This window comes from Haemorhous mexicanus, chromosome 22, assembly GCF_027477595.1.
Source record: "Haemorhous mexicanus isolate bHaeMex1 chromosome 22, bHaeMex1.pri, whole genome shotgun sequence".
In the NCBI taxonomy this organism is placed as follows: Eukaryota; Metazoa; Chordata; class Aves; order Passeriformes; family Fringillidae; genus Haemorhous; species Haemorhous mexicanus.
Genome location: NC_082362.1, coordinates 8,272,905 through 8,281,557, shown reverse-complemented (window position 1 = coordinate 8,281,557; position 8,653 = coordinate 8,272,905).

The following is an 8,653-nucleotide window of genomic DNA, read 5'->3' as shown; positions in this document are numbered from 1 at the left end:
GTAGGCAGCAAAACAGGAATCTTTTTTCAGCAGTAGACAAGGGCAAAAAAAAGTCAAGTTTGGGTGGTGTTTTTTGGTAGGAGGTAGGTCAAAATTTGGAAGTAAAACCAAAATACCTTTGCATACTACAACACAGACATTTTAATCCAAAGACTATGGCATTAAAATATATCTACAAACTTAAGGTAAGCTCCTCCTGTTCATAAATTATCTTTAAAACCAGGTCTGCTGGGTGTTACATTTGTCTCAGACCTTGTGTGAAATGCCAGGAGCACTGCACAACTCCTGCTCATGAATCAGCTCCCAGGAGCTGCGTGGGGAAAGGGGCTGTGCCTGGGCTGGTTGGCTTTGGCACCAGGGATCCCTTGGCTTGGAGGGGCTGAGCACACATCCAGCTCTGCCTGACAAATTCCTGTTCTGCTCCAAACCCTGTGCCAGGAGATGTTGTTCACAAATGCCTGAGCTCAGCTGTGACAACCCAGAGGCAGCTGCCTTGATGGCCTTTTAGTGTAAGAGCCTGAAATAAGGACTGGATCCTGCCATTCCCTCCTGCCTGGGACAGCACCAGCTTGGTTCCCAACACAAACTGCAAGGAACTGTTTAATTGAAGTCACTCTGAGGGTGGAAATAGGCAAAGCCACATGAAATCTGGGTGAAGGGGCATTTGAGGACTCTTGCTTTACCTCTGATCAACTACAGGAACAGAAATCCTTCTGCTAAGGAGGGAAAATGAGTTTGGCAGCAAGCAGGAGTTTGAATTTGGAAAGCAGCTATAGCTGAAAGCACCCAGATCTGTGGGGTTTAGCAGAACACAGCACCTACAGGAAGGTCTATTTATAATGTTGTGGCAGTTATCCAGAGAGGAAAAACCAGGACAAGCTGCAGCAAGAGAGGCAGAGCCCTGCTCCCAACCTGCCCAGGAAAGGTGCAAGGACTGCAGGAGCTGGGAGCAGCTCACAGCAGCTCCATTCCATCCTGCCTGTGAGCAGCTGTTCCTTGCACTGGCAGGGCAGCCTTGACCCCCTGAACCCCAGGGTGGCCTTTCCTCTCAGATTTGGGGAGCAGGAGCCCTGCCTGGCCCTGGCTGATCTCCCTGCAAACAGAATTTTGGGGTGCTGTGAGCCTGAGCTGGGCTGTTTGTGAGGACAGACTTGAGGGGTAGGAAATGAGAGGCAGAGCTACAGCCAGTCACATCTGTGCAAACATTTTCTTCCAGTTTTAATCATTAACCTGCTCAGCCTTTTTGCTCCCTGCTCCACCCTGATGTTTCTGACAAGGGCAGCATTTTTCAGGAGCCGTGGAAGGTTTTGCAAGAGGCTCTGTCATGACCATTTTATAGAGTTTTACAGCAGTCACCAGCTGCTCCAGCTACTGAAGAGATGCCAGAAGGGTCAAGAACATTAATAACATGCATTTCCTATTAAAATTACTTGGAAATTTCAACTTTGGGCAGTCTGTGCAGCACAAGCAAGCAGCAGAAGCCCTACATGGCATTATTTTGTTTTCCTAGCAAGTGTTAGACTCAGTAGAAACCAAAATGAACAAGATGAAGGAAAGCCCAGATGGGAGGGAATGAACATTTGGAGATCTTCCATCTGACATCAGCAAGTCAGAGCAGCATTTTCTCTTCTGCTGATACAGGACATCATCCCAGGCTAACTCACATTAGAAGTTATTCAGATTTTATGTTTAATTCTGTAATATTCAGTACCCCAACAGAGTCACTTGGGGGAAAAGCCACTCTCTAAATACATGTTAGACCTTGGGTAACATCAAGAATAATTGTAAATTACTTCTTGTCAGCATTCCATTTCCCAAGCTCCTTAAAAATAATCCAAAATATGAGAATTAAAACACTGAGCATACCAGCAGCAGCCCACTTCCCCTGAGCATAGTGTTTAATTGATTCACAGGAGTCTCCCATGATTTTTCACTGTGCTCTTCTCACCCCTCCCCTCAGAGTTAAACTTGTCCTGGGATCACCTCTGTGTGCTGCTACACAAAGAGCTTTTCACACCCCTCCAGACAACTGAGTAGCACTTGCAAATATTTATACATGATGCTCATAAATTGCAAGATAAGAGGCTGCTTCATGCAGCTGAGCAAGAGGAAAATGAATTTGCCTGCAAGTGTGTGACTGTCACCTACAGGAGACAGCCTTGTGGGAAGTCATTCCAGGAAAATCCATTCCAGGGATATCACTTACCAGTTGGTGCAGTCTGGCTGCAGGGACAAGTCAGCCTCTTTAGCAATGCTGGGATGCATTTTTGTACTGGAGATCTGATTCCCAAAGATCCCTGCCAGAAAAGAACAGTCCCATGCACAAGGGTTGCTGGAGCCTCCATCACAAATACATTCTCTGCAATGGTGGCACTGTGTAGTCTATTCTTTCTGCTTGGGCAAAAACATTTGTTATCCTAATTATTTTCTGTTTTTCCAAACTACACATCCTGGACCCAATTGCAGCTACTGCCCTGAGAGTCCTGCTCAGCACAGTCAGGAGCTCAACTCGTGGCACTCCTCAGTGTGTCTCTGCTGTTTTCTTCCTTCCTGCAGCAGGGAAAAATGAACATTTTTATTCTGCATTTGAGCAGTGCCCTGCTGCATCATAGCCAGGGCTCACGAGCTGAGCCTGTATCTCAGCTTCTACCCACTCCCTCTGGCCAAAAACCCCAAAGCTGCCTTCCCTTCCCCCCTTATTATACCCTCTCCCCACCTGACAGAGTGTCACTCCCACCTGCAGCTCCCTAATTCCCACATCTGTGGCCAATTTCCTATGCAGGCATGGGGTCAGTAATGATTAAATTGAAATAAGTGCAGTAAAAACCCACTTTATGTTAGTGGCATCAATATTTGACTTCAGGCCACAGTTATCCCTTCTCTTGGCAAAGTGTCAGGGCTACCCAAGCATGAGATCATGATAAGCAATGGCAAGAATGGATTTGTGACTTTTTCCCAGTGTGTTTTCCTGCATTTGTGCTGTTCTCAGTGTCCCCTGCCACTCCTGAGGCAAAACCTAGCAGCCCAAACCTACAGATTCCTTTGCCAGCCCTCACTGGACAGATGTGCAGGTCCAGATGTGCAGGGTGGTGGCTGCTCCTCTTGTCCCTGTCCTGTGAGCATGTCCTGCTGCTGGTGCTGTGGGTCACAGGCTGGGCACACAGGGGGGAGGCTCATCAGGCCATAAAACCTTTGGAAGAAAAAATAAAACCAGTTTTAAGAGCAGGAGAGAGGCAATTTTCCTGCAATTGCCTCTTGGCTGAGGGAGCCAGGCCTCCTGTGTGACACATCCCAGCTCAGAGAGGTCTCCCAAGGCACAGACCTCTCTTGGCTGCTGAGTCTCACTCTCCCAACTAGGTCAGGGTGTTCTGCAGCTGTTTCAGGCTGAGTTTGGGACTCTTCAGTTGTGGTGCAGAGTTTCTGCTAACGCTGAGCAGTGCTGGGGAATGAGGCAACGTGAAAATGCCTCAAGGAATGCACAGTGAGGAAAGCAGGGCCCCACCTAAATGCTGCATTTTTTTTGGCTCAGGTTTGTGCTGCCACTGCTTGACTCAAGTAGTTTTTGGAGGGTGAGCACCAAAACTGGGGAGGAACTTTCATGTTCTAAGAAATTCAGGTTGAACTAATGGTTCAGTCATTTGATTTTTTAAAACATCAAACCTCCCTTCTTAGAATGGGGATATTTTTATCTGTCTCATCCATCTAAATCTGGGGAATGGCTCATTTCCATTCCCTCTCCAAAGATCTGTTCAGACCTGTAAAACACAGGAGGGGAACAAAAATTCACCCACTATCAGGCCTTAAACTGAGAGCTCAGCTTCATATCAGCTGCAGCAGCTTATGAAATCTCAGGAGTTGTAACAAACTGAAGTCCCTGCAGGCCCCTTCCACTTTTTGTCAAGTTCTTTCTGGCAAATAAATGAAGAATTGAAGATTAACATCTTCCAGTTGAAATAAGTTCTCAGATGCTTTGGGTCCCCAAAACAAGAGCTCTAAATCCTGCAGGTCCCTCCTTGCTGCAGTCAGGAGGGCACTGGATAAATCTGGTGTTTGAAACTTCCAGTGATTCCAAAGGGAATTCTTTGGGCAGACACGTATAATATGTGCCCCAGCATCTTCCCAGGATACATTTTCCCTGCCTCAGTTTCAAGCCATTATTCTAATTAAAACTCTTTCATTATGCAAATCATCCCCTCTCTCAGTTTTCAGTTGTTCTGTGCATATTTCAAAACCAGCTGTTTCTATCTGTCCCTGCAATCATCCTCTAGAGAAAACTTCACCTATTTCCAGCCCTAAACTCCTGTGATGAGGAATGTTGTTTTCCTTGTGTGTTCCTCTTTGCCTGTAAAGCCCTCCAAGCTTTCCCCCTCTGACAGGAGCTGAGGCTTCCTTTTCCCTGGGTGGGTCATTATCTGCATTCTTCTCTGGAAAAAGAGGAACTGCCTGGGTTAAACCTCCTCTGTCATCTTGGAGAGAAGTGACCTGGACTTGGTGACATGGCTGGAGACTGCTCTTTCTGTCCCAGTGACTCAGACACTTCCTCCAGTTCCTGGAACTGGGAGCTGCTCCTGCTGCCTGACATGGCAATTCCACCTTTCATACCAACATCCAGGTGACTAAAATGTTGATTTTAGAGGCTGATTATAGCAATGAGTGAGGAACACAGCTCTGGGTGATGATGGAGCCTGAAAAACCTCAATGATGCTGTGAGTGTTGGCGTCTCCTTGTGCCCACTCATGTCCTGCCCACAGGAACAGGGAATGTTACACATGGAGATGGAGCCACAGCATCACCAGCACAGCAGGAGAGAAGTCCAGTGAGCTCAGCTAGTTCATTTCTCCTCCTTCCCAGAGAAATAAGTGCTCCCCACCACGTGTTTTGAAGATTAACATCTGCTGTGGGAGAAACTGGATCCATATTTCCTCTGTGGAAGCTATTCCAAGGTGAGAAGGAGTCCCAGCCTGCATGGTGTGGCTGATGGGAAACACTTCAGAGACCTAGAACCACATCAAGGAGACCCAGGGTGACTGTGCTGACTCTGGCAGCATCAATGGAATCCTCTTCCTCCCCAGGCCTGGTAAATCCATGCCTGTGCCCAGTGGAGCAGACAGGGAGACTTTTTAAGAAGCATCTTTCACTGCAAGAGGTTCTCTCTGAGCCTGCAAGCTGGTCTCAAATACCCAAGACACTGCCTGATCCCCAGCTTGCCTGGAATTTTTAATGGATTTTTTTTTAATTTGGAAGATTTACCACAACACTTTGAACAAAAACACTGTCAAATTCCTATTGGTGTGATTCTGAAAACTTGAAGCCTCAGAAGCTGAGAGCACTGGCTTTAGCCCTTAAAGCTGGGCTTGGCAGATCCTCTGTGCTTTGTAGCACAGCAGCACCTGCTGAGCACACACCTTGTGGGGTTTTGAGTGTTGAGTATTTGAGTATTGAGTGTTTGAGTATTGAGGCCTCCAGCAAAGATCCTCGAGTGAATCTGATATCCAGGCCACAGAAGAGTGACAGAATGAGCTGGCATGTGACAAATAAATCTGATTGTGTGCCATGAATTTGAGCAGAACAGCAAAGCAGGACAGTAGCATCATAGGGAGAGGAGCAGTCCTGGGGCCAGGGGAACAGCAGCAGCCCCACCCATGGTGTGGGACCCCTCTTGTGGGCCCTGCTCTGCCACAGACCCCACCAAAAGCTGCCTCAGAAGGATTTAACATTGGTGTTTAATTAGGACAGGGGATATTCACACTCCAGTGCAGCTGTGGCAGAGGGCACATGAACAAGATGTGTGGCTCCAAGGTTTCCAGGCAGGGTGTGTGTTTTTCTCAATAATTCAGGAATTACTGGAGGTTGAGAAGCAGCTCAGTGTTCATGGCTGACTCGACCATTTGCATCTCAGGGATGGAAATGCTGACAATACTGAGATTGTGTTTTGTTTTTCCACATGTTCATGGATCCCTTCTCACCTCCCAGGGAAGCTGAGCCCAGCTCACCCCTTCCTGCAATCTCCATCCACACACATTTGCAGTCATTGTTAATTACAGCTGCCACCCTCTAATGGGAGGGGAACATTTCAACAGCCCCCATTTCTTTTGCTCCAGTTCCACTGTGGTTATTGGGAGCTGGGGGTTATATATATAGATATATACATTTATATACAGTTGTCCAACCTGATCATCTCCTATTAAGTGTAGACACAAATTAATGTAATTAATAACTGTGAGAAGACAGATTTTTACCCCCTGCAAGCCTAAAAAACTGCACAAGAGCCATGTGCTGCTTCTAACCTTGTTCAGTGTGAAATAATTGCACAAACTTCAAAGGTGAGCAGAACCTCCACAAAACAACCCAAACAAAGATCATTTATTGCAGGGCCATGCTCCTCCTCCGTGGAGGTGTCAGCAGTAGGAACAGAATGGTGCTGGTCCTGGCAGAGCTATTCCTAAAGGACAAACACTTCCTGTCTTGGAGTCACTGCCAAGCTGAACCTCCCCATCTGTGGGAAATAAATATAAATCTGTGCCCACTGCAGGAACTGAAGTGATGATTTAGCTGGAAATTCTGAGAGCTTGGTAATAACTCCCTCTAGAAAAGTGGGATAACTTTGTTTGCTTCCCAGAGAAGATTAAGGGATTTTAGAAATGCAACCAAAAACCCCACCAGCACCACCCTATCCCACAAATTTGGGGCATTTACATTCTTAACCACAGTGTGTTTTCAGCCTGAATTTCAGCATTTCTGGTTTTAAGAAGTCCTTTGGAGTTTTTGTGATTTTTTTGGAGCAGGAAGGGACAGGAAGGCAGAGGTGTAGGATGTGTTCAGCTTACCCAGGGCAGTGATCAGCCCTTCTGGACAGACTCTTGATGGAAATCAGGGTGGATTTTAAGCAATGAATTAGGTCTTTACCCAGGCTGATAATTATGAAAAATTGATTCCTCCCAAGGAAAACAGAAATCTCATGAATGCTTGCCAGCTATATCATAATCCTGGTGTCCCTCCAAGCATAAATTTGCTGTGGCATACAAAGCATGGAGACAACTAACCATGTTTTTCTGGTCAGCTCCTTTCTATGTTTATCCTTAGTAGTTTAAATAATAAATTATTTCACTGTCTCAGCCTGTCTGGCCTACTCAGCTGTGCTTGTTTTACATGTGGATTGTTTTTGCCATGCTCAGAGTGGAGCATAATGAAGCCTTGAGTGGCACCTAGAGACTGCTAGCAAGGGTTTAGAGATATGAAACTGAACACACCTACTTTAAACATCTTCTGTGGCTTCCTTGTCCACCAGAGACACTGAATTCTGATTATTTCCAGTTCAAATTCTGACTTTCTTCAAGTAATTCTTTCAAATCCTTTGTCAGTTTTCTCTTGTTATACCCTACAACTCTGTGAAAATAAAATTACATTTGTCTTGAGTGATGTTAACTGAAGAAATAAGAATTATTAGTCCTCTAGATGGTGCTACTATTTCAAATAAAGCAGCTGGGTGTTTGAAGATTTCCTAGAAATATATTCTGTAGTGCCCCATGAGAAAGGACCACGGTGAGAAATCCTGACTCCAGTAAAAGAAGTGATGTCACACAACCCAAAATTTCATCTCACAGGGCAGCCTGTGCACAAACACATTGACTGCTTCTCTTTCAAAGCACTGGATGTCTCAGGATTTTAGTAAATGCAGCAAAATTACAAAATGTATTGATGAAAATGAGCTGTACTTCAGGTGAAACCCCAGGAACAGCTGCAGGCCCTGGTTAAAGACCTGGTTGACTCAGGGAGTTGTGTGTGCACTCTGTTAAAGGCTGTTTACTCCAACTGCCTTAGGGATATAAGGAAAGAAGGTAAAACCATTTACTTTTCTTGCCCAGCACAGCTGCACTGTGGCCCAGCACTGAAATATGGGGCCAGCTGCCAATAAAACAAATTTTCTTGTCCTTAGCTCTTCTATGCCCACTCACTTTTCAAGAACATGCCAAAGTTCCTCTTATTCTTTCCTCTCTTTCCAAGGCTCCCATCTGTATTTTCAGAACAGCTACCTATTTTCCCTCTGATATTTTTCCTTATTCTCTTTATAGATCCAGCCAGATGGATTTTCAGCACCAGATTTTTTTCCCTGTTGCTGTCAAAATCAAGAACAAAAACTTTCTGATTTCAAGATTATTATTGTTGTACATCTGACCTTTGAAACATATATTCTCTATAACCACTATCTCTTACTTTGTGCAAAGTTCATCTGTTATCTAAATAAATGTCAAATTTGGGATCTTGTTAAGCTTTTAGCTTCAGTAAAATAACTGTGAATTTCTGGAGTTTACTCAGACAGTGTAAAAGAAACATTTATTTCATTGATTTTGACTATTCAACCTTTAAAAATTCAGAGTATTTGTTCTTGTGTTATGAGAAAATGATTTTGTATTCTTTCCATGTCCCCATTTATTTATCTGCTTTCCAAGAAACTTTCCCCACAGGAACATCTTGGTGACTTTTACTGCTCTTTTATGAGTGTTTTTCCACTGTCATAATAATTTGGTTGGTTGGTTTTGGAGGCAGCAAAGCCACAAAATCAGGGCCTGTGCATGCTCACAAAAATGATTTTTTAATACAAGAGACTCTAAATACAGACAGAAAGTTGTATTAAAAATTAACCATGAAAACA